This window comes from Lissotriton vulgaris, chromosome 10, assembly GCF_964263255.1.
Source record: "Lissotriton vulgaris chromosome 10, aLisVul1.2, whole genome shotgun sequence".
Classification (NCBI taxonomy): Eukaryota; Metazoa; Chordata; class Amphibia; order Caudata; family Salamandridae; genus Lissotriton; species Lissotriton vulgaris.
This window is the reverse complement of record NC_141698.1, coordinates 349,512,096-349,537,312: the sequence shown is the minus strand read 5'-3', so window position 1 is coordinate 349,537,312 and position 25,217 is coordinate 349,512,096. Positions and strand designations below refer to the sequence as shown.

At 44.9% G+C, this 25,217-nt stretch overlaps 1 long non-coding RNA gene across 1 annotated transcript in view; it reads left to right on the top strand.

Annotated features, from left to right (window-relative positions):
• Positions 1 to 16,915, top strand: part of LOC147685228 (uncharacterized) — a 28,757-nt gene extending 11,842 nt beyond the window's left edge. The window contains exon 2 of the long non-coding RNA XR_015300419.1: positions 16,608 to 16,915. This is a non-coding gene — a long non-coding RNA (uncharacterized LOC147685228). The remainder of the gene's footprint in view (positions 1 to 16,607) is intronic.
• The last annotated feature ends 8,302 nt before the right edge of the window (positions 16,916 to 25,217 follow it).

Sequence of the window (25,217 nt, the reverse complement as noted above, 5' to 3'; positions counted from 1 at the left end):
AATTAAGCAGACCACTCTTACCCAGTCCAAAGATCAGGGCTTGATCCATCACCGTTTTTTAGCTCACTGCACCATCCCAGCTTAGAACCTGGCTACATGCAAATTAGTCTGTTCCTGTCCCAGTGCATGATGGGAACAGGGCAAACCAAACTACCAAGCCAATTCTTATACTGGGAAGGAAACAAGCTACCGGGGACTGGTTTCTGGCATTTCAGCCGTTGTAGGCCCGGCTTGCTTGAATCCTGATGGTGCAATGAGCAAGGGACTCACATCTGAGTATACCCTTCCACGCTTATGGTGGACAAAATTATTCAGAAAAGGGGGTGGTGATGAACAGAGTGTCTGAATTAAGCAGACCACTCTTACCCAGTCCAAAGATCAGGGCTTGATCCATCACCGTTTTTTAGCTCACTGCACCATCCCAGCTTAGAACCTGGCTACATGCAAATTAGTCTGTTCCTGTCCCAGTGCATGATGGGAACAGGGCAAACCAAACTACCAAGCCAATTCTTATACTGGGAAGGAAACAAGCTACCGGGGACCGGTTTCTGGCATTTCAGCCGTCGTCGGCCCGGCTTGCTTGAATCCTGATGGTGCAATGAGCAAGGGACTCACATCTGAGTATACCCTTCCACGCTTATGGTGGACAAAATGATTCAGAAAAGGGGGTGGTGATGAACTGAGTGTCTGAATTAAGCAGACCACTCTTACCCAGTCCAAAGATCAGGGCTTGATCCATCACCGTTTTTTAGCTCACTGCACCATTCCAGCTTAGAACCTGGCTACATGCAAATTAGTCTGTTCCTGTCCCAGTGCATGATGGGAACAGGGCAAACCAAACTACCAAGCCAATTCTTATACTGGGAAGGAAACAAGCTACCGGGGACCGGTTTCTGGCATTTCAGCCGTCATCGGCCCGCCTTGCTTGAATCCTGATGGTGCAATGAGCAAGGGACTCACATCTGAGTATACCCTTCCATGCTTATGGTGGACAAAATGATTCAGAAAAGGGGGTGGTGATGAACAGAGTGTCTGAATTAAGCAGACCACTCTTACCCAGTCCAAAGATCAGGGCTTGATCCATCACCGTTTTTTAGCTCACTGCACCATCCCAGCTTAGAACCTGGCTACATGCAAATTGGTCTGTTTCTGTCCCAGTGCATGATGGGAACAGGGCAAACCAAACTACCAAGCCAATTCTTATACTGGGAAGGAAACAAGCTACCGGGGACCGGTTTCTGGCATTTCAGCGGTCGTCGGCCCGGCTTGCTTGAATCCTGATGGTGCAATGAGCAAGGGACTCACATCTGAGTATACCCTTCCACGCTTATGGTGGACAAAATGATTCAGAAAAGGGGGTGGTGATGAACAGAGTGTCTGAATTAAGCAGACCACTCTTACCCAGTCCAAAGATCAGGGCTTGATCCATCACCGTTTTTTAGCTCACTGCACCATCCCAGCTTAGAACCTGGCTACATGCAAATTAGTCTGTTCCTGTCCCAGTGCATGATGGGAACAGGGCAAACCAAACTACCAAGCCAATTCTTATACTGGGAAGGAAACAGGCTACCGGGGACCGGTTTCTGGCATTTCAGCCGTCGTCGGCCCGGCTTGCTTGAATCCTGATGGTGCAATGAGCAAGGGACTCACATCTGAGTATACCCTTCCACGCTTATGGTGGACCAAATGATTCAGAAAAGGGGGTGGTGATGAACAGAGTGTCTGAATTAAGCAGACCACTCTTACCCAGTCCAAAGATCAGGGCTTGATCCATCACCGTTTTTTAGCTCACTGCACCATCCCAGCTTAGAACCTGGCTACATGCAAATTAGTCTGTTCCTGTCCCAGTGCATGATGGGAACAGGGCAAACCAAACTACCAATCCAATTCTTATACTGGGAAGGAAACAAGCTACCGGGGACCGGTTTCTGGCATTTCAGCCGTCGTCGGCCCGGCTTGCTTGAATCCTGATGGTGCAATGAGCAAGGGACTCACATCTGAGTATACCCTTCCACGCTTATAGTGGACCAAATGATTCAGAAAATGGGGTGGTGATGAACAGAGTGTCTGAATTAAGCAGACCACTCTTACCCAGTCCAAAGATCAGGGCTTGATCCATCACCTTTTTTTAGCTCACTGCACCATCCCAGCTTAGAACCTGGCTACATGCAAATTAGTCTGTTCCTGTCCCAGTGCATGATGGGAACAGGGCAAACCAGACTACCAAGCCAATTCTTATACTGGGAAGGAAACAAGCTACCGGGGACCGGTTTCTGGCATTTCAGCCGTCGTCGGCCCGGCTTGCTTGAATCCTGATGGTGCAATGAGCAAGGGACTCACATCTGAGTATACCCTTCCACGCTTATGGTGGACAAAATGATTCAGAAAAGGGGGTGGTGATGAACAGAGTGTCTGAATTAAGCAGACCACTCTTACCCAGTCCAAAGATCAGGGCTTGATCCATCACCGTTTTTTAGCTCACTGCACCATCCCAGCTTAGAACCTGGCTACATGCAAATGAGTCTGTTCCTGTCCCAGTGCATGATGGGAACAGGGCAAACCAAACTACCAAGCCAATTCTTATACTGGGAAGGAAACAGGCTACCGGGGACCGGTTTCTGGCATTTCAGCCGTCGTCGGCCCGGCTTGCTTGAATCCTGATGGTGCAATGAGCAAGGGACTCACATCTGAGTATACCCTTCCACGCTTATGGTGGACAAAATGATTCAGAACAGGGGGTGGTGATGAACAGAGTGTCTGAATTAAGCAGACCACTCTTACCCAGTCCAAAGATCAGGGCTTGATCCATCACCGTTTTTTAGCTCACTGCACCATCCCAGCTTAGAACCGGGCTACATGCAAATGAGTCTGTTCCTGTCCCAGTGCATGATGGGAACAGGGCAAACCAAACTACCAAGCCAATTCTTATACTGGGAAGGAAACAGGCTACCGGGGACCGGTTTCTGGCATTTCAGCCGTCGTCGTCCCGGCTTGCTTGAATCCTGATGGTGCAATGAGCAAGGGACTCACATCTGAGTATACCCTTCCACGCTTATGGTGGACAAAATGATTCAGAAAAGGGGGTGGTGATGAACAGAGTGTCTGAATTAAGCAGACCACTCTTACCCAGTCCAAAGATCAGGGCTTGATCCATCACCGTTTTTTAGCTCACTGCACCATCCCAGCTTAGAACCTGGCTACATGCAAATTAGTCTGTTCCTGTCCCAGTTAATGATGGGAACAGAGCAAACCAAACTACCAAGCCAATTCTTATACTGGGAAGGAAACAGGCTACCAGGGACCGGTTTCTGGCATTTCAGCCGTCGTCGGCCCGGCTTGCTTGAATCCTGATGGTGCAATGAGCAAGGGACTCACATCTGAGTATACCCTTCCACGCTTATGGTGGACAAAATGATTCAGAAAAGGGGGTGGTGATAAACAGAGTGTCTGAATTAAGCAGACCACTCTTACCCAGTCCAAAGATCAGGGCTTGATCCATCACCGTTTTTTAGCTCACTGCACCATCCCAGCTTAGAACCTGGCTACATGCAAATTAGTCTGTTCCTGTCCCAGTGCATGATGGGAACAGGGCAAACCAAACTACCAAGCCAATTCTTATACTGGGAAGGAAACAAGCTACCGGGGACTGGTTTCTGGCATTTCAGCCGTTGTAGGCCCGGCTTGCTTGAATCCTGATGGTGCAATGAGCAAGGGACTCACATCTGAGTATACCCTTCCACGCTTATGGTGGACAAAATTATTCAGAAAAGGGGGTGGTGATGAACAGAGTGTCTGAATTAAGCAGACCACTCTTACCCAGTCCAAAGATCAGGGCTTGATCCATCACCGTTTTTTAGCTCACTGCACCATCCCAGCTTAGAACCTGGCTACATGCAAATTAGTCTGTTCCTGTCCCAGTGCATGATGGGAACAGGGCAAACCAAACTACCAAGCCAATTCTTATACTGGGAAGGAAACAAGCTACCGGGGACCGGTTTCTGGCATTTCAGCCGTCGTCGGCCCGGCTTGCTTGAATCCTGATGGTGCAATGAGCAAGGGACTCACATCTGAGTATACCCTTCCACGCTTATGGTGGACAAAATGATTCAGAAAAGGGGGTGGTGATGAACTGAGTGTCTGAATTAAGCAGACCACTCTTACCCAGTCCAAAGATCAGGGCTTGATCCATCACCGTTTTTTAGCTCACTGCACCATTCCAGCTTAGAACCTGGCTACATGCAAATTAGTCTGTTCCTGTCCCAGTGCATGATGGGAACAGGGCAAACCAAACTACCAAGCCAATTCTTATACTGGGAAGGAAACAAGCTACCGGGGACCGGTTTCTGGCATTTCAGCCGTCATCGGCCCGCCTTGCTTGAATCCTGATGGTGCAATGAGCAAGGGACTCACATCTGAGTATACCCTTCCATGCTTATGGTGGACAAAATGATTCAGAAAAGGGGGTGGTGATGAACAGAGTGTCTGAATTAAGCAGACCACTCTTACCCAGTCCAAAGATCAGGGCTTGATCCATCACCGTTTTTTAGCTCACTGCACCATCCCAGCTTAGAACCTGGCTACATGCAAATTGGTCTGTTTCTGTCCCAGTGCATGATGGGAACAGGGCAAACCAAACTACCAAGCCAATTCTTATACTGGGAAGGAAACAAGCTACCGGGGACCGGTTTCTGGCATTTCAGCGGTCGTCGGCCCGGCTTGCTTGAATCCTGATGGTGCAATGAGCAAGGGACTCACATCTGAGTATACCCTTCCACGCTTATGGTGGACAAAATGATTCAGAAAAGGGGGTGGTGATGAACAGAGTGTCTGAATTAAGCAGACCACTCTTACCCAGTCCAAAGATCAGGGCTTGATCCATCACCGTTTTTTAGCTCACTGCACCATCCCAGCTTAGAACCTGGCTACATGCAAACTAGTCTGTTCCTGTCCCAGTGCATGATGGGAACAGGGCAAACCAAACTACCAAGCCAATTCTTATACTGGGAAGGAAACAAGCTACCGGGGACCGGTTTCTGGCATTTCAGCCGTCGTCGGCCCGGCTTGCTTGAATCCTGATGGTGCAATGAGCAAGGATTCAAGCAAGCCGGGCCGAAGACGGCTGAAATGCCAGAAACCGGTCCCCGGTAGCTTGTCTCCTTTCTGGTGAAGAATTGGCTTGGTAGTTTAGTCTGCCCTGTTCCCATGATGCGCTGGGCCAGGGACAGACTGATTTGCATATAGCCAGGTTCTGAGCTGGGATGGTGCAGTGAGATAAATAACGGTGATGGATCAAGCCCTGATCTTTGGACTGGGTAAGAGTGGTCTGCTTAATTCAGACACTCTGTTCATCACCACCCCCTTTTCTGAATCATTTTTGGCCACTATAGGCGTGGCAGGGTATACTCAGACATGAGTCCCTTTCTCACTGCACCATCAGGATTCAAGCAAGCCGGGCCGAAGACGGCTGAAATGCCAGAAACCGGTCCCCGGTAGCTTGTCTCCTTTCTGGTGAAGAATTGGCTTGGTAGTTTAGTCTGCCCTGTTCCCATGATGCACTGGGCCAGGGACAGACTGATTTGCATATAGCCAGGTTCTGAGCTGGGATGGTGCAGTGAGATAAATAACGGTGATGTATCAAGCCTTGATCTTTGGACTGGGGAAGAGTGGTCTGCTTAATTCAGACACTCTGTTCATCACCACCCCCTTTTCTATACCTGATCTAAGGTGGCTTATGCCTAATCTAATGTGGTTTACGCTGAATGGGATGCATCATGTTTTTCAGCCTAATGTCGTGCTAGGATGTTTTAGGATGATGCCTCATGCACATGTGAATTATGCCTAATCCTAATGTGATGATGCTCAGTTCATTATTCACCTGTAGCTACTGGCTGTTATTCCTGGTTGTTATACATTTATTCTTTGGGATTGTGATGGTTCTGGCAGTGACCCAATTGACGCTGCTTTGTATATAATCCCCTGTAAATTGTGACCTGGTGCCAGTTGGCACAGTATATGTATATCTGTGATTATATTCTAATGTGTTTTTATAATACAAAGGCTATTTTTATACAACCTTGTGTGGAGTCTCTTTTGTAGTGTGCCTAGTGTGTCGCCGCTGTGTGTGTGTTGCACAAACACTTTACACATTGCCTCTGGGATAGGCCTGACTGCTCGTGCCAAGTTACCAAGGGGGTGAGCAGGGGTTATCCTCAGGGTGTAACTCCCTCGCCCTGACTAGAATGGGGGTTTCTGCCTCGCTCTGGCGCTTGCCCTAGCCTACCGGGAAACCCCGTTTCTAACAGGGGCCAAAAGGCAGATCTGGGCCTCCACTACCGTAATGATGTTATACTTTTGAAACAATGTCATAATCTGTAGCAGGGGACAGACAAATAGCACATGATTTAAATCCTGCACCCACTTTCCACACTGGCTGCAATATCTGCACTCCCTGGCTAATCTCTTCCATGCTCCTGTTATAATTCGCAAGGGGAGCACATTCAACTAAGTAACAGGATAATTCTACACACTCCATGGGGAAGGTTCCATGTGACATAACGTTGAAGTCGTTTACACATACTACTCTCCACTATTGTGTAAGTTCTAAAATGCCTTAAACAGTATACTATCTCTTTTGTGACTGACTTCATACATTTTTTTTTTATTAGACGTTTTAAGACCTGCTTTGGAAGAGGACATGGCTCCACTTTGCCCAATTTCAAACAAGTCTAAGGCTTTCACATAATTTCTAAAGACAACACTTTTTCTCTTAAGGCAAAAAAGGATTTTCTGTTTTAGCTCTCCCCATGCAGAACTTCAATCTCTATTCAGTAAGGCATTACCCCATATAAGGTTTGCTTCTATGGCAAACACTTAGGTCGAACAGACCCCAAATTCAAGCTGAAGGGCCGCTGGAGTGGCTGCATGATTCAGGTTACAGATTTAGAACCAAATGCCACCTTCCACATTCTAAAAAAGTCCCAGTGCTGTTCATCCACTTATTCACATGTGCAAAATGCCTTTGCCCACAGCATTTATTTAGCCTGCCAATTGTGGAGGCCTGAGATATTGCCTTACTTCTGCAGTGGCCAATGTGATCACTGCTAGAGAACTTGCTTGAAAGAATTCTACCTGAATATGGGTACAGCTTCACTGCCTCTAGCTTATCTTTCCCCAAAAACGAGTTCATATTGTTCCTAACTCTGCACCCTCGGGACCTAAACAACAGGATTTTACTTTTGAAGATATTAATTTGTAAAAAATGTTCATCGGCATAATGGCCTAGCTCATTAAGACGCCTTTGTAAACCTATTGGGGTTATCTGCGTAAAGTAGACAGCCGAGTTTCATTGTTCCTAACTTGGGTTGGTCCCCTTTACAGTGCCCCACCCTACTAGGCAGTCATTGATATAAAGAGATCAAAAGGAGAGGTGCTAATAAGCATCCATGCTACTACCCAATATGGGTTCCACTTTACTCGATAGGCCCTGGCTCCCTCCCATCAGGACCTTTGTCCAAGTGGAAGAATGCAATGCAAAAACCAGTCTAAGCAGATGCGCGGGAATCCCCAGTGCAGCCAATTTCCTCCACAGTGTCCCTCGGTCAACCTGGTTGAACGTCGTGAAGAAATCTATAAATACAGCATACAAGGCCATGCTCTTGCCTATTGGATACTTTTCAATCACAATCTGCAGGACAGCAATGTTGTCTAAGGTACTACTATGCTTACAAAAACCTGCTTCCTCTGCAGGTAAAATATAATTACCATAGGCCCAGTCCTGAAGATTAAGAAGTATACTATTGACAAACAGTTTTCTGATCGCATCCAATATTGCGATCTGCCTAAAACTGGCAGGAGAGGTTTTGGGAACCTTTTGTTAAATAGTACCGCTACGCTTCCTTTCCAAGAGGACGGGATAGTCCTGTGCGCACAGCAGTAATCAAACAACATATAGAGTAAGAGAGCCCATGTGGAGCTATCAAGTTTCAAAATGGCTATCGGTAGATCGTTCGGGCCCATTGCACCATAATACCTTGCTCTTCTACAGTCACAGTATTCGGCTATCAGAGCCCAGTTTTTACGCGATTCACCGGACTATGCAACCTCTCCCAGTTTAATCTATTTTAGATCCTCAACTCGATTACGTTTGGATGCCTTCAATCTCATTCTTACGCGCTTCAGCCTATTGATTTCCATTTGTCTCATCAATGATGACTGCTTAAATTGATCCCTTACTAAGTAATACAGCTCCTGATGTAACTTTTGTGCCTCCTGGGAGGTGGCCACCAAGTGATTGGTACAGTTAGCTCATTTCCACATGATTTCAATAAAGCCAAATGCTTCTCAAAACAAACAATGGGATTTTCCTGTATGGGCTCAAAAATGAAAAGAGAGGGGTCCAACTCAGCCAAAGGGACAGGACACCAACAGTAGACACTATAGTCAAACAAAACGATCCCTTTGGGCTCCTTTTGAAGCATACAAAATAGTCACACTACCTTCAATCATAAACCATTCACCAGCACCGAATGGTAACCCAGAGCATGATATAAGGAAGTCATATATTTTTATTAGCTGTATATCACAATGGTATATATATTTATTTAAATCACAAGTATTTCCCTAATACACATATATTAAAAACGTATATTAAAAAACATTTCATTCACAGTAAAAAGGGAGAACTAAAAGATTATTCTCAAGGCCCCAAAACCAACAATCTGCGACATATTAATGACACTTCAGATAAATATACTTGAGTATTAATGTATCACATTAGATGCATACATAATATGCTCTTTCTTTTGTCCACACCAGATGTTATTTCAAGTGTTTTTTAACCAGACCAGCTCTATTCAAACCAGGTGTTTTTTGGGTATTCCCTATGACACAGAACCGACTGGTTTCGGTGGTATCTCACGGTTCACCCCTTCTACAGACTAACATTGCTTTAAATATTCTCCCCAAATATTGATCCATTAATTGGTGAGTTAAGGGAGGTTGCTTTCCTGGATAAACTGCAAAACTGACCTTCGTTAAAGGGGCCAAACTGACCTTCATTGATGGCCTCTTTCTAAGTCTTATTCAGTTCTTAGACCGGCACCTAGGGCATCATCAACCAGGGACCACCACCTCATTGGTTGTACTGGTATATAGGTGCAAAATATCTTGACCACCGGAGCTATCCCTGATACATGAAAACAGAAACAGGAGCAGGCCAGGAGAAGAGTCAGTCCCGGCAGAATTTGGGAGACCCGATCTATTTTTAGCCTTGACAGGGTGAGGGCCATAGCTCCGGTGGTCAAGATATTTTGGACCTATATAACAGTTTCAGGGATGGCCCATATGCCTCCCAATTCCCGGTTACCAAAAGCCAAAGAGGAATAATTCCTGATTTTGGTGTTAAAATCTCTCACCATAATTATCAATGTGCATTCTTCTGAAGTACTAATTTTATGCACAAAAGAGAACTTGGTTTCAACAAGAGTGTCAGACGCCCTCACAGGGGAAATATATACCAGTTAAAAGGTTGAGTACTGGCGTCCTATAACATTACCCAAAGTCAGTTTTATGCACATGCAGAAATTTGGCGGTTGGATAAAAACCAAATGATTCTAATTTACACGGCCACTAAGTAAAAAAGCTGGACTTCCACTTGCATGACATTTTACGGAAGGTTTTGCTGCACAATAGAAAACAACAGAGTTCTCAACTTAAAATCTGCACACCTCCTGTAGGCAAATTATATTTTTGGATCAGATATCATTAATGAACTTAGATTAGAGCTAGGGTGTCCTAAACCTGCAATGAACACAAGTGTCCTCACTGCTCATATGAACTGCATTTAATGGCAAGAGGCCACCCTACGGTTGGGAACCAATTCAACATGGCTCTGCTCAACTGCAGAACCATGCCAAAACATGCACAGAAATCTTCATAGTACTGAAAGATACAGCACTTGGTGTGCTATTTCTCATAGAAACTTGGTTAGTACCAAGCTCAGATCCAGATGTTGTCCAAGCGCTTCCCTTTGGCTACTTGATTTGGCGTGTAGACAGAATATGTAGCTAGGGGGAGGATTGCTATTATCTATTAAGATCATTTAGTCTGTCGCCTTCTGGGCAGTCCTCTCCTAGACTGTGAAAATGCCAATTTGTCCATCAAATTCACCCCTTTACTCACGTTTGTTGGCATTCTTCTCTGCCGCCCCCCAAGAGCACAGGGACAATTCTGCAGCTTGTTACTGGAATCTGTTTTAAATGTAGCCAGCACATTGTCCAATGCTAATCTTCTGGGAAATTTCAACTTCCATTTTGATGACCCTCAGGACACAGCAGCCAACAATGTTGCTCATGACCTCGCAGCCTACCGGATGCATCTAAAGATTCATCAAGCCGCCCACATGAAAGGTCATCTCCCTGACCCGATCTTTTCAATTATAGCAGAACTAAAAGGGAAGGAGCCCATTCCCCTCCCTTGGTCAGACCACTTTCTAGTCCCTTTTTCATGGTATCCATCCTCCCCGTGCCCGTATGTGTTAGCATCCCGTATTCAAGCCCACCAATGGCCCAAATTGATCGTAGAGGAATGGACTCAGGAATTGCAATTTACCATATCCTCATACCATCCTCACCCTTCAATAGCTAGCAGAAAGTTCCACTCATGGATTGAGAACTCACTAGATGTAGTATTGCCTAGGAGATCTATACTACAAAAAGTCAGATCCAATAAATCCCCCTGGTTCACCCCCGAACTCCGCAAAGTAAAACAACGGTTCAAAAGATTAGAAAGAGTATGGAGGAAAGATTTTGCAAACAAGAAAAAATCGGACTATAGGGCATCTATCATCTCATATAAAGCAGCCCTCAAAGCAACCCAGGCGACCTATTATGAAGAAAAAATGTCATCCTCCTCCAACTCCACTAAAGAAATATTGTGGATCATAAAAAAATGTATGAAAGTCCATGATCCGCCTTCAGCCCCTGACTTCTGAAGCCATCATTGTGAGGAGCTAGTCGATTTCTTTGCCACTAATATTCAAAATATACTGAATCTTCTTCTACCGGTCAATAATGAGCATCCATTCGAGCAGCCCAAAGTAGAATCTCAGAATATTGCCCCTACTTTGAGTCAAGTTCAAGTTCAAGTTCAAAAAGCTTTATTCGAAATGTTAAAACAATTCATAAAAGCATACAATACAATCACAAACAAAACAAAAAATTCATTCTAATTACATTATAAAAAGGGAGCCAATATTAAAATCCATATATACAATATTGTTAAAACAAATGAGATTTAAGGATTCAATAATGGATTAAGCCTAACAGTAGCAAACCATTAATTCATCGAAAATATGTAACTTATTCTAGGGTAATAGCCCGTCTTAATTTCATTATTGCTCTTAAATACATCGTTACAGTATTAATCGTATAGTAATCTTCCAAGGATCGCAATTTATTATACGCTTCTCTCGATTTTCTTATGCCCCATTTTAACAAAAGGGGCCTTAATATTTGTTGCCTTGGATATGAATATAAAGTGCAATATAAGGTGCTGTGAATGTTGGATTGAAATGACAACTTGTCACAGGGGCAAACTACTTTGAGTCCTTCGGTCCACTCACTGAGGAATTTCTACCATCCATCCTTGACACGATCAAGAGTGGCTCCCCGCTGGATCCCGCCCCCTTCAATATTCTGAAGCCTGCAACACCTATCATCATCGCTCCCATTGTTAAACTAGTCAATGCCTCTTTAGCATCGGGTGTAGTCCCCCAGGAATGGAAGAATGCCATAGTGAAAGCATTACTAAAAAAAAACCACCTAGATTCCATGGAGTTGGCCAATTATCGCCCCATCTCCTTGGTATCAGTAAGGTCACAGAAAAATATTTTAGCCGCCTACTTTCTGCACATCTCAAAACCTTTAAATAGCTCAATTTCTTGACTCCGGAGGGTCCGTAGCCATCATCCTCCTGGACCTAAGTACAGCCTTTGATACTGTGAACCACCACACCCTGATACACCGGCTCAAAAAAGTGGGAGTGACGGGCATGGCCCTGTCCTGGTTGGAGTCATTCATTGAAGGAAGACACTTCCAGGTGTTTGAAGGTATACCGGATCACGACCACTGCCACTCCAGTGTCATCCCTGAGCCCCACACTCTTCAACGTGTACAGCCCCCATTGGCTGAGATAGTAGCACCCTTCGGAATCCAACTAGTCAGCTATGCAGACGATACCCAGCTTATCTTGGCACTGAACCAGGCAGAGCAGACCCCCACAAACCTGAGCTCCTGTCTTAAAGAAGTCGCTAGATGGATGATTTTATCCCATCTCAAACTCAAATGGCGACAAGACGGAGCTCATGTTGTTGGGCAACCAAGCAATTTTCAACCCACACACTCTGTGGCCATCCTGCATGGGGCCCGCACCAACTCCAAAAAAGGAAATAAAGAGCCTGGGCTTCTGGCTCGACCATGATCTCACCTTTAGAGCCCAAGCCAGAAAAACCGCTGCCATTTGCTTTGGTCTGCTCCGGTCAGCACGCAAAATACTGCCTCTTCTACCCGGTAGCTCTCGAAAGCTCATAATTCAGGAGCTTAGTCTTTTGAGGCTGGACTACGGGAATGCCCTTTATTTAGGTGCACCCACCACAGTTATCGCCAAACTACGGGTGGTTCAGAACTCGGCAGCAAGGCTCCTTACAGGCACAAGCAACCGCTGCTCGGCCAAGCCTGCCCTAAAAACACAACACTGGCTCCCGATACAAGAGCGAATACATTTCAAGGCACTTTGCATTTCACATAAAAACTTTCAGGGAAAAGGTTCTCCCATTAGCAATAATCTCATCAAACCCCAAAAAGCTACCTGGAGTCTCCGCTCTAATGAACTCCATCTGGCTGAGGTTCCCAGAATTAGGAAGGCCTTTTCTCCTATAATGCTTCTAGACACTGGAACTCTTTGCCTCTCCCCATTCATCAGGAAGTCAACCACCTATCATTTCGCAGACACCTGAAGACATGGCTCTTCCCATAATTCCATCTGCTCCTCACTACGTTTCCGCAGCGCTGGGATGCCTTCGGGTAGACACGCGCTATATAAAAACATATTCAAAACCTCTACTTATTACTAATCTGGGATCCTCAATATCAGAAATAACTGCAGTAGAAAACTTCTATTAAATGGACCAAATTACCTATCAAACAAGGAAACAAAGATCAAAGTGTTAGATACTTCTCCTGACCCAAGTCCTGCAAATACTCTATTGCTCTGCCTTTGCTCTGCCTCCAATTCTGAAATTTGTATGGATGGGGAAGTAAAACCAGCCTCCCCATCATAAAACCTCCCTTGATTAGGATCAGTCCGTACAGGGAGAGAATCCATATGAGAGAGGGTTGAGGGAATTCTGTCCACAGTCCGCCCTACCTCGGACGGAACTTCATTTACTTTTACTGCTATACTCTGTGAATCAACCAGGTCTATCCTTGCTTTAACTGTCTCAAAGCCGGTGCCCAACCCCCACACTTGTAATTACCTGTTATCCCCATATCCTTGTGGCCCCTCCTCTTGCCATTGTCCACCTAATGCAAGTACTTCTATCATAATAGAGGAAGGGAGAGGATTTACTTCCAGGCCCCCCAACTCCTTTCCATTTTGAGACAGAGTGATTAGTTCAGGTTCCTCAATGGCATTAGGAAACCTCAATTTTTTGGGCTTACGTTTTGTAATGTGCCAAATCATTTTCTTCGTATTATTCCGTACTTTTAAACTAGTACTGTCTGAGTGAGTGGAACCCCCCTGGGGGAAACATCATCAAATTTTGCCCTTGATTATTTAACAATGGAAGCGTCATTTAATAGGTCTATATCGCAAGAGATACAGGGTACCACTTTTTAAAAAAATAGGAAAAATGGGAGGAGAATTCTTGAGCATGGATGCAATCAAATTTTCCCCTTGAACAACAGGGTGGTGAGCCCGAGATACCTGATTTTGGGGATGGAACGGAACATCTTATCTAGTAAAAGGATATCTTCGTACAGCACAATTGAAAAAAACTAGGATCATCATAAGTTCCCACTTAGACTCCCATTTTCATCACCCCAGATAACACCACTATGTTAGTCTGGGTTGCCTGAGATTTCACATCAATACCCGTTTCTGCCTTCCCTAAACAAGAACCGGCGGAGGTAAGGTGCTGCACCCCCATTAAAATCAGGAACAGTGCATCCAATACATGATCAGAATTAGCAATTGATTACTCTAACAAGGCTACAATTGAGGAGAAAATCCTCCCAAAAGCATAAAGAATATCAGAGTTTGCCCTCCCTCCCCTATTCCTGTTAACACCGTTATTCGTTAGTTGCCATAAGGCTTGAAACTCTGTTTTTGGGGATGCCCATAGTTTCGATAATACCAATGAGCATAAAAAGGATACACTTGAAGGAGTACTGCTGCACACTACTGGCATAAAAGGGCAACTAACAGGACAGTCCAATGGCAGTCTCAAATCCGTTTCTTGAGCGACCAGTGATTTTAAATTAGCCTCCATAACTTGATTATTTTTCATATGTATAGCAATGTCCGGCAATGAGAAATCCTCAAAATCCCCAGAATCAAAACTGCATCTACCCTCCTGTTGCTCATTCTGAAACACTCAAGAGGGCTCTTTAGACATTACTGGTACTGACTCAGCAACATTCAAGGGGCCAGTTATAACCATCAGACTCATAGACTCCAGCGTAACCACAGGCTCAGACATCAACTTTGTGCCAACGCTGTTTATTTCGGGATTAGCCTTAACGTCCTCCATATCTATTTCCATTTCTTAAACTGCTTCAGCTGAAGGCCATTGGTCAGTAAGCTGAGTTGGATAAATAGATTTCACTAGGTCATGGCTATTCGCAAATGTTTTCCCAGGGGCCATAAACTTTGGTTTGTCATGTGACTATGGGCCGCATTGATGCAGAGAGATTGGTTGTCACGTGTTGGGGAAGCTGGTGGTAAGGTGGGTGTAAGGGAAGCAATCATATATATCTGGTGTCTGAATTAAATGAAACCAAAAGCTTAGGACTGATCCCTGCATCTCCCCTTGACCAAATTGTGTGATCCTAGGTGCATTTTAATTTCACTTTGCCTCCTTTTTGTTTTCATTATCACATATAAGGGCCTTGAAAAACATGGCTTCAGGATGTCCCCTGTGCAAAACATTCTCTTATGTTTGATTTAATAAACTATAATGTTGTTTATGTACTGTAGGAACCCATGTCACCAAAAGAATGCAAATGCCAGACCTGCCTTTTAGTTCACTATTAGCAACTTTGTGTCATCAGGGTGAGGGTGGTTAGTGAATGGCATTTTACAAATGTATCTTTAAAAACTATCACTATTAAAATAATACTTTTTAATGCAATGATATTTTCTTATGTATTAAGATGAACTTGTTCTACTTGATAAAGAAATACACTTTTTTAATTTTGAACAGTCTATCATACTTTTACGCTTTTTCTGCAAAGATATCTTTAAATATGAAGGTGTTTCTAAAGTTAAGTGGTCCAGGATACCCTCATTACTACATTTCTTTAACCTAAATTAACACGTGTTGGCTGTGGCTGAAACCAAAAGAATAAAAGCCTGAAAAGAAAGGACCAAAGAGATTGTTTATTTTGTTTTGAAAATGATTGTGTCTTACTTTAACGGGGAAACCATTTCAACAGATAAGGTGTGCTTGGGAGTGAAGTAGATTTGATATAGAGCTTTGGCTTTGTTCTTTGTGGAGTTTAGTGGTTCTCCACACCTTTGAGCACCGTTGATACACTCTTTTGAAGTGTATAATTTGTGCAATTTCACCAAGAGGCGCCAAAATCCCTATAATTAATACCACGCATTTTAGGATTTATGGCCAAATGGCAACTACTGACAAAGCAGCTCTGGAGACCAAAAAAAATGAACAAAATAGAGCCCCCCTCTCGTAAAGGAGAGAAAAAGGGTGCAAAAAATAAGTACAGCAGGGGTTGTGAGTCTGATACAGGAGGCAAGAAACAGGGGCGGGCTCCAACAGGAAGGAAACAAACAGGAGCGGAAGCGCACCTCCCCGACGCACTAACCGCACTGACCTAACGCATGCTGTCTCTGCCTAGCCGGTAGGAGTCGCAGCACTAGCTTCACCACTGCTGCTTGCCCATTTACCTGCGCCTCCAAGGAGCAGAATGGAACGGAGAGACAAGCAGTCCCTCAGCCTTGTGCGCCCTCCAGCTCCTCTGTAATCTTGTCTCCTCCACTACACCATGCCTGGCAGGCCACAGAGCACGGAACGTGGAGCCCTTCAACTCAACATGGTTCCTGCTCGCTCCCGTTGAGTCAGGCATCACTTCCTGCACATCACTGCATGTCACTTCCACGCCCATCAGCTTAATTGTTAATCAAATGTTTGTGCATTGATGACTCATGGACTCTTCAATGCATGTATATATCTTCTACATAAGATATTGGTTGAATCTGAGATTGTCATTTTTGATCTTTTTTCCATGGAGGGTCTTTATTATAACAACAGGCTGTTATGTTTCTGTCAGCTGTTCCTTCTCTCTGCTAACTCACTGCTATTTTTTCCCCAGCTGCTGCCTATGAGGGCTCGAAGATCAAATGATGGCCCCTATCCAGAGAATCTCCCCACAACAACAGCCAATATCTCAACCAGCACTACGATAGGCACTACAAAAGGATCCGCAGCAAACGCATCATGTGTCTGTTGTGCAGTGCCCTTACCCACATGTACTACAAATCAAACGACTCAACAATAATACAATTTCAATTTGTGTTGCCCAGCTTAATGCATGTTCAAGCAGCCATTAGGCATTGCTGTTGTTGCCTTCAAGCACCCTCTGCCTACATTTGTTAGTTAATAAATCAAATTTGTTCAACACTTGTTTACAAAGTCTTGTGCCTGGTTCCCGCCAAAAAAACTCACCAATAAAGCCAGGTATTAAATGTAAAATTCATGGCGGGAATCTCACCCAGAGACACCAGTGAAAACATGGCAATTGAATATTTGTCTATTCCAGGGGTAGGGGATCAGGTGAGGAGGGAGGTTGGAAAAGGGATAGCGGGGGGAGGGTGGGTGGGAGTGCTTAAATGAACATACGTTTCTGGGTGTTTCTCACAGGTAAAAAGTGGCCATTCAGAGCATGAATAAAATTGTCATTTAGGTGTGTAATAGTGGTTGAAATCATTCAGTTCTGAATGATTAAAAAATGTGCATTGGTCTGACACTTGGGTCAAAGGACGTTAGATGCCCCTTTGTTAGACCTGTTAGCCTTAGGGTGGTGCTCCCGCAAACTTTTTTGCCTTTTTGCTTCCAATTTTGTTCACCTCATTTCTGTTGGCCTGAGGACACTGCCTACTTTACCATTGCTAACCAATGCTAAAGTGCTTGTGTACACTCCCCTAAACAGGGTTTGATTGGATTATCCACAATTTCCATATTTAATTTACCCATACGGCCCTAGTAAAGTGCACTCCATTTGCAGAGGGCCTGTAAATTAAATGCTACTAGTGAGCCTACAGCATGGATTGGATCATCCACTTAAGTAACCCTTTAAACATGTATCAGGCCTGCTGCTGCAGAGCCTGTGCGTGCAGTTTACACTGGCAAGTCGACGTGGGCATTTAAAACTCTTTGCCAAGCCTTAAACTCCCCTTTTATTAAATATACGTAACACCTTAGGTAGACCCTAGGTAGCCCATAGGTCAGGTTGCTGTGTAACTAAAAGGTAGGACATACACTTTTAAAGTTTGAAATGTTCTGGTAGTGAAAATCGCCCAAACTCGGTTTTCACTACTGTCAGGCTGTAGTAACAGGGTAGACCAAATATAGACGTCTTCAAACAAATGGTAGAGAAATGAAAATATTTTTTCATTAAGAGTAGTTACTGCACGGCCAGATGAGAAGCCAGTAAATAACTCACTCTCACCTAGAAGCCAGGGATGAACATTCTAACAGGTACATGCATCAATCTCGCCATTTGCAATTCCTTAATTGCGATTTTTAAGGAATCGCAATTAAGGAATCGCAAATGCCTATGCATCAAGAAATCGCTAAATAAATTGCGATTCCTTAGTATTCCTTATTTGCGATTAGCATTTTGCGAATCGCAATTAAGGAATCCCTTCCCATTCATTCCTATGGGCCTAGAGGCCCATAGGAATGAATGGGAAGACAATCTCAATTTGCGATTCGCAATTAGCTAATCGCAAATTGAGATTGCGATTTCAAGGGTGCAGGGGTGTCCAAAGGACACCCTGTTGCACCCCTGAAATCAAACAATGCACATATGTTGTGAACACACATGCCCTAAGGGCATGTGTGTGCACAACATGAAAGTTAAAAATATGAACAAAATTGCATATTTCTAACTTTTCGCAAAATTACCATGAGGTCCAACCTCATGGTAATTTTTTCTCTCTAATTGCGAAATCGCAATTTTTTTAGGTTTTATGCATTGCTTTCAAGGAATCGCAAAATTGCGATTCCTTAAAAGCAATCGCACTTTAAAAAATCGCTAAAATAGCGATTTCTTCACTTTTAGGTTGATGCATCCCAAATAGTGATTTGGGAATCGCAAACGGCCGAATTTTGCAATTCGCACCGTTTGCGATTCCTAAATCGCTTGATGCATGTGCCTGTTAGTCACATAGAATGAGCACACTCATAACATTCTAATGCTATGATGTAGGCATAGAACATAAGGTGCAACATATAAATAAATGAATAAATCTGCATACTACAGGGGCCCACAACTCCGGTAGGTTAATACTGAGGATCTCTTACTACACCTAACAAGTTGTAATTCTCATTAGGAAGGACGTAGAACTTTCATGTTAAGTACCTTTAGAGTTATACTGATAAATACTCTTTAATGGCAAAGTCACATTTATCATTACAATTTTAAAAATGCTACTTTTAGAAAGATTGCAATCAAGAACAGAGGATGTGCCAATCATACGTCAGCCACTAAAAACTAAGACACAACTACCAGTGCCAACACTGACTATCCTTTCAAGCAATCAGTGTTACTATTTGAGATTGTACAAATTAATTACTGCAACTACAATTTATTTGCTTTATCTTCAAGAAATATTCAATAATTTTTTCAAAACACTCACAGACAGTTACCCAACAAACATGAAAAACATTACATCAACTTTTTCAATAATGATCACCCACATAACATTTAAAAAAAACATATAACTATCACATGTAATTTACACAAAAGAAGCAACACATTTGTATATAGACAACAACAACAGATGTATCCCAGCTCTAAATTTGAATGCCCAATGGGAGCTGAAAACAAGTTTTTAATCAATTCACCTAGCTACTGCATGTAGAGTCATACAAAAAGGTGTTAGCACAATTTATATTATGACCAGCTATTAACAGGGATGTATCCTTTATTGCCATTCTTTCTACTTATTCCCTGTGTGCCAGTGATGTCTCTACATGCACTCTCTGGTGTTTGAACATTGTTGACGTGTTTCAAACCCAATATGATTTGGGGGTTCTCCACAGGACTCCGGCTGGATGCTATAAAATAAAACATATCGGGTATCTGTTAGTGGCTGCCACTTTTTATTTGTGGGAGTTTGAAATCAATCCACCTCTAACTTTCACTGATTACCTTGATGTGAACTCTGGGATGGATCACCGGATCTTTCAATTATCCCTTTTTTATCTTTATTCTGAGCACATCTAAAAAAACAAGTATGAAGGTCCATTACTCTATGTACATAGTAGGGGCACTAATGCAACTGAGGTAGTGTTCTTTACTGTGAAACACACTTAGGTGCACTCACTCCAAACAGCTGCAGAGACTCGGCCTTCTGGTTGAGAACCTTCTTTTTCTTTGCACCAGGAAGGGAGTGATCTGTGACCATGTAGGTAGAATACTTGTGTGAGAACGTGCTTCTGGGAAGTTTATATGAGCTTTGGAGAGTACGTGACACCTAACTTCTGACACGTTTGTGTAAGCTGTGGAGTGCACAATTTTAGAGGCTTCAGCATGCAGCAGTTTGAATTTCAGGCAATAAAATGATCAGACTTTGCGGCCATAGAGCTCTAGGTTGACAGATTATGTAAAGAAATGGCAACATAGTTTCTCAGCAATGTATCTATTTAAATGTGAGAACAATAGCTTGACTGCTTCGAGTGAGCGGAACATTTTGCCTTATTAAAGCAGCAACATTTTGCTCGCAGAGAATATGTGCCCGGCAAGAAATGACCTTACTTTTTTATGAAGCCTTTTGCTGAATACTCTTGGGTTCACTGTGGACACCGCTAGGTCAGTCCCCTCCAGCGGCTTAACATTTTCTGAATAGAATAAACATTGTTTCTCGGCTTTGTGTCCGTATTAATGGCAGAAGGCTAGCGTAACTGTTCTGAGTGTGCCTGACATTTTATTTAGTAAATGTGGTAGCATTTAGCATACAATAACTATGCGCTTGGCGAAAGGTTCCCAATATGACCCTAGGGCCAGTTTTTAAGAATACGTTGGAACTGTTCACCATTTTCCTACACACATTGTTATTCAAAGAGGTTTTAAAAATGCACTGACTCCTGTGCACCTTGCGTCAGGGGTTTTAACAACAACCAAATCATTTCCCATGAATTTACCTTCTTCAACTCCGTGTTTGCTGTTGTACCTATTTTTATAGTCAGTCTGGTGACTCCTGATACATTCATTCTCACTGTCACAATGCACCTACCTTGTTTCTCCACCACCCATCCAATTTAGAAATCTTTTAGTACCTGGAAGTCTACCTATTAGCAGTAAGAACAGCGGGGCACCAGTAACAGAATTAGGAGCAATGTGGTATGACCACAAGAGCTTCTTGACAGTGCTACAGCGGGACTCCAGAAAGAAATTTTAAATCACCATGGCCATTTCTCCAAAACCTCAGAAACACGCATAACATTCAACAGTGGGGACCATTACACTGCATACTTACTCTGTTCATTTAATTCAATCAATCAATCAGGAGTTTGTTAAAGCGCGACTACTCACCCGTAAGGGTCTCAAGGCGCTAGGGGTGGGAGGGGGGTGGGGGGACGCAGGTTCCATTCCATCAAGGAGGGGGTCTGTCGAAGAGCCAGGTTTTGAGGTTTCTTGCGAAGATGGGGAGCGATGTTGTCTGTCTGAGGTGGAGCGGAAGGGCGTTCCATGCTTTGGCCGCGAGGAAGGAGAAGGAGCGGCCTCCCGATCTGGTCTTTCTGGTGCGGGGGACCACGGCGTAGGAAAGCTGGGCTGATCGTAGGGTCCTTTGGGGTGCGTGGAATTTGAGTCGGCTGTTCAGGTATGCTGGTCCGGTGCCGTGGAGGGCCTTGTGTGCGTGGGTGAGCATCTTAAAGGTGATTCTCGCCTCGACGGGGAGCCAGTGGAGTGTGCGCAGGTGCTGGGAGATGTGGCAGTGTTTTGGCAGGTTGAGGACCAGTCTTGCGGCGGCGTTCTGGATGTTCTGTAGCTTGCGGATGAGGTTTTTGTTTATTCCGGCGTAGAGTGCGTTGCCGTAGTCGAGTCTGCTGGTGACCAGGGCGTGAGTGACTGTCTTTCAGTGTTCGAGGGGGATCCATTTGAAGGTCTTACGAAGGAGGCGGAGGGTGTGGAAGCAGGAAGATGAGACAGAGTTGATCTGGCGGTCCATTTTGAGCTCGGAGTCCAGGATGATTCCCAGGTTGCGTGCGTGGTCTGTGGGGGTTGGCGGGTTTCCGAGGGCAGTGGGCCACCAGGTTTCGCTCCAGGCGTCGGGGTTTGGGCCCATGATGAGTACTTCTGTTTTGTTGGTGTTTAGTTGAAGGCAGCTGTTTTTCATCCATTTGGCGACGGCTTCCATGCCTTCTCGAAAGTTGCGTCTGGCGGTGTTGGGGTCGTTGGATAGGGAGAGGATGAGCTGGGTGTCGTCTCCATATGACACGATGTTGAGTCCGTAGGTTCTGACGATGGGGGCAAGTGGAGCCATGTAGACGTTGAAGAGCGTCGGGCTGAGGGAGGAGCCCTGGGGGACTCCGCAGGTGATCGGTGTGGGGTCCGAAGGGAAAGGGGGGAGTCTGACCCGCTGCGTCCTGCCGGAGAGGAAGGAGCAGATCCAGTCGAGGGCCTTGTCCTGGATTCCTGCATCGTAGAGTCTGCGTATTAGGGTGCGGTGGGAGACTGTGTCGAACGCCGCTGATAGGTCGAGGAGGATGAGGGCTACTGTTTCTCCTTTGTCCAGTAAGGTGCGGATGTCGTCTGTTGCGGCAAGGAGGGCGGTTTCCGTACTGTGGTTTTTTCTGAAGCCGGATTGGGAGGAGTCGAGGATGTTGTGTTCTTCAATGAATGTGGCGAGTTGGCTGTTGATGGCTTTCTCGATGACTTTCGCTGGGAACGGGAGCAGGGAGATGGGTCTGTAGTTTTTGAGGTCGGTGGGGTCCGCTGAGGGTTTCTTTATGAGGGGGTTGACCTCGGCGTGTTTCCAGTCGTCGGGGAACGAGGCGGTCGCCAGGGAGCGGTTGATGGTTTGGCGGAGCATGGGTGCGATGGTGTTGGCGGCTCTGTTGAAGATGTGGTGGGGGCAGGGGTCCGTGGGGGCCCCTGAGTGGATTGACTTCATTGTCTTCAGTGTGTCTTTGGTGGTGAGGGCTGTCCAGTCATCAATCGCTGGTTTCCGGGTGTCGGGGGTGGTTGGTGAGGGTTCTGTGTGTTGGTTGTCTTCGTCGAAGTTGTCGTAGATGCTCGTGATTTTGTGGTGGAAAAAGATGCTGAGTTTGTCGCAGAGGTCTTGTGAGGGAGGGATGTCGGTAGACTCGCTGGTGGGTTGGGCGAACTCCTTGATGATGCTGAAGAGTTCCTTGCTGTTGTGTGCGTGGGTGGAGATTCTGCCTTCAATCGCTTTTTTCCTCGTTTCTCTGATGAGTTGATGGTGAGCGTTGGTGGCGGCTCTGAAGTTGTTGTGGGCTTCTGTGGATTTGGTGTTTCTCCAGGCCTTTTCAAGGCGGCGGCATGTGCGCCTGGACTCTCGAAGTTCGGTGGTAAACCATCTGGCTTTCTTGGCACGGGTATTGTTTTTCTTGAGGGGGGCTATGGTGTTGGTGCTGTCCGAGATCCATCTATGCAGGGTTCGGGCTGCGGTGTTGTATTGGCCGGATTTTCCGCTTAGATGGGATCAGCCCCTAGGGGCCCCGATAACCCAGCCAAAACGTACTCACCTCCCTCCTTAGAACGTATTCACAATGGTTATGGATAGATATATGTATATACAGATCGTACCTAAGGATGGGGAAATAGCAATACACATGCATGGATTTTCTATAACATCTTATTCACATCAGTTAGTCTCGCGGCCACTCCGACCCAGACTGATCTACCCTAGGGCAGATATGACACACAATCCGGTGCGTCTACACATGGGCCTGCAGAACCCAATGCTCTCCTTTCCAAACGGTTCGCAATCCGGCAAACCTACACGCCAGTCATCCCCCCTGACGCTCTCACTTATGCAAGCCACAATCCTGTGGGTATACACGCTGGTAATCCTACCCAACGTTCTCACTAACGCCGCATATCAACGACGACCACATTCCTATGAGCACTTATCGGAACAATTTCTCCTTTGTCTACTTGGGATAAAACTATAATAATAAGATTTGGTATGGTTTCCAAATAGTTTAATGTGCCTACTATCCTCGGCATCGAAGGTCCACGTTATTCCCTATTTATGTGATCACCTCTTACCTGAGTGGGATTACTCGTCCATTCATATAAAATGGAAATCGCCTAGGAATACTGTTTACCAGGATTGAACAAGAATACCAGGCACACTTTAATTCACTAAGAACTAGGGTATTTATTGACAATAAACATACATCAAAATACTATGCAACATAATTTCTGCAAAGAAAAGGTAAAGGTTAGAATGCACGCTTATTAAAGAAAGGGCGGAGATCACCTTGTTAACGTGAAGTCGGGACTCGGCAGTCATCTAGGTTCCCTTCTCGTCTCTGTGTCCTGGCTCGCCTCGCAGTCACACCCCAGCCGTCACAAGTACACGTCTGCACCGCTAGGCTCAACCTCGTCTGCTTCCCTCCAGGCCACCGGAACCTCGCTGGTTATTAACTACCGTCTCTCTCTCTCTCTGTTTCAGTGCGCTCCGCGCTAATACTCCTTCAGTCTTTCTCAGAGAGTTTCGATCTTAAATCTTTCTCGGACTTCAAAGATGGCGACTGTCCGCCATGGAATAATTAATGGCAGAGATGCTAACGGCTAAATGCCGCCTACGGACTGACTGACGACTGACTAACACCTTCGCTAATATCAAAGCCCGTTCCTTCATGGAAAGTTACGGTCAGCCACCTGCCGCCCACCAAATTCTTGTACCTCCCCGTACCAAGGACACGTTCCCAGCCGGCCGGCCTGAAGTTGTGTCTTCGGAGTGGAGAAAAATACATTCCTTCGATAAGGGCCAGCCTGAGCCGGTTCTCTCCAAGCGAACAACAGCTTGAAACTAAAACACTACACTTGACCTAGAAGGCCTCTCAAGCTACCAAGCAGAGAGCAAGATGGAGTCTGTCTCGTTTAAGGCCTACAGGGCCCGCAATATGCGCAACTCCATGGAAAATATCCTAACACTTTAGCAAATGGGCAAATCATGATTAATACTTATGTATCTATCCCCTAACTTAGATTCATAAGCCCTACACTAAGGAAAGGGACACGAAAATACTCTACTATACGAAAGGCAGGGATCCTGTCTATAGTCCTAATCCCTATGCTATGGGGGTGATAGACTGGAGTCACTCTCCATCATTCTCCCTCTTAAAGGAGCCAGAAAAGGGCAGCCATTACATTACACCCCTTGACTCCAGTCTACAAACCACAAACTAAATAGAACTCACATCAGTAGAAGAATAATAGGAAACAAAATTAACTGATCTATGCCTCTTGGTAAGTCTACAAATTTGAAGCAGGGAAGGAATACACTGAATAAAGCAACAGATAGCTATTAAAACACAAATGACAACGATAACCCCCCCTAAAATCTGTCGCAAAGAATGTAGGTCAGGTAACCAATTAAAGAGCCAGTCAAAGAAACCCTGATCTATGTGTTGTCTAATTTCTGCAGTCAAGTCGTGGAGTTTGTCAATATGAGCTTGGATTGATTTAGAATGGTCGGACAAATTAAAACAGCATAGACCT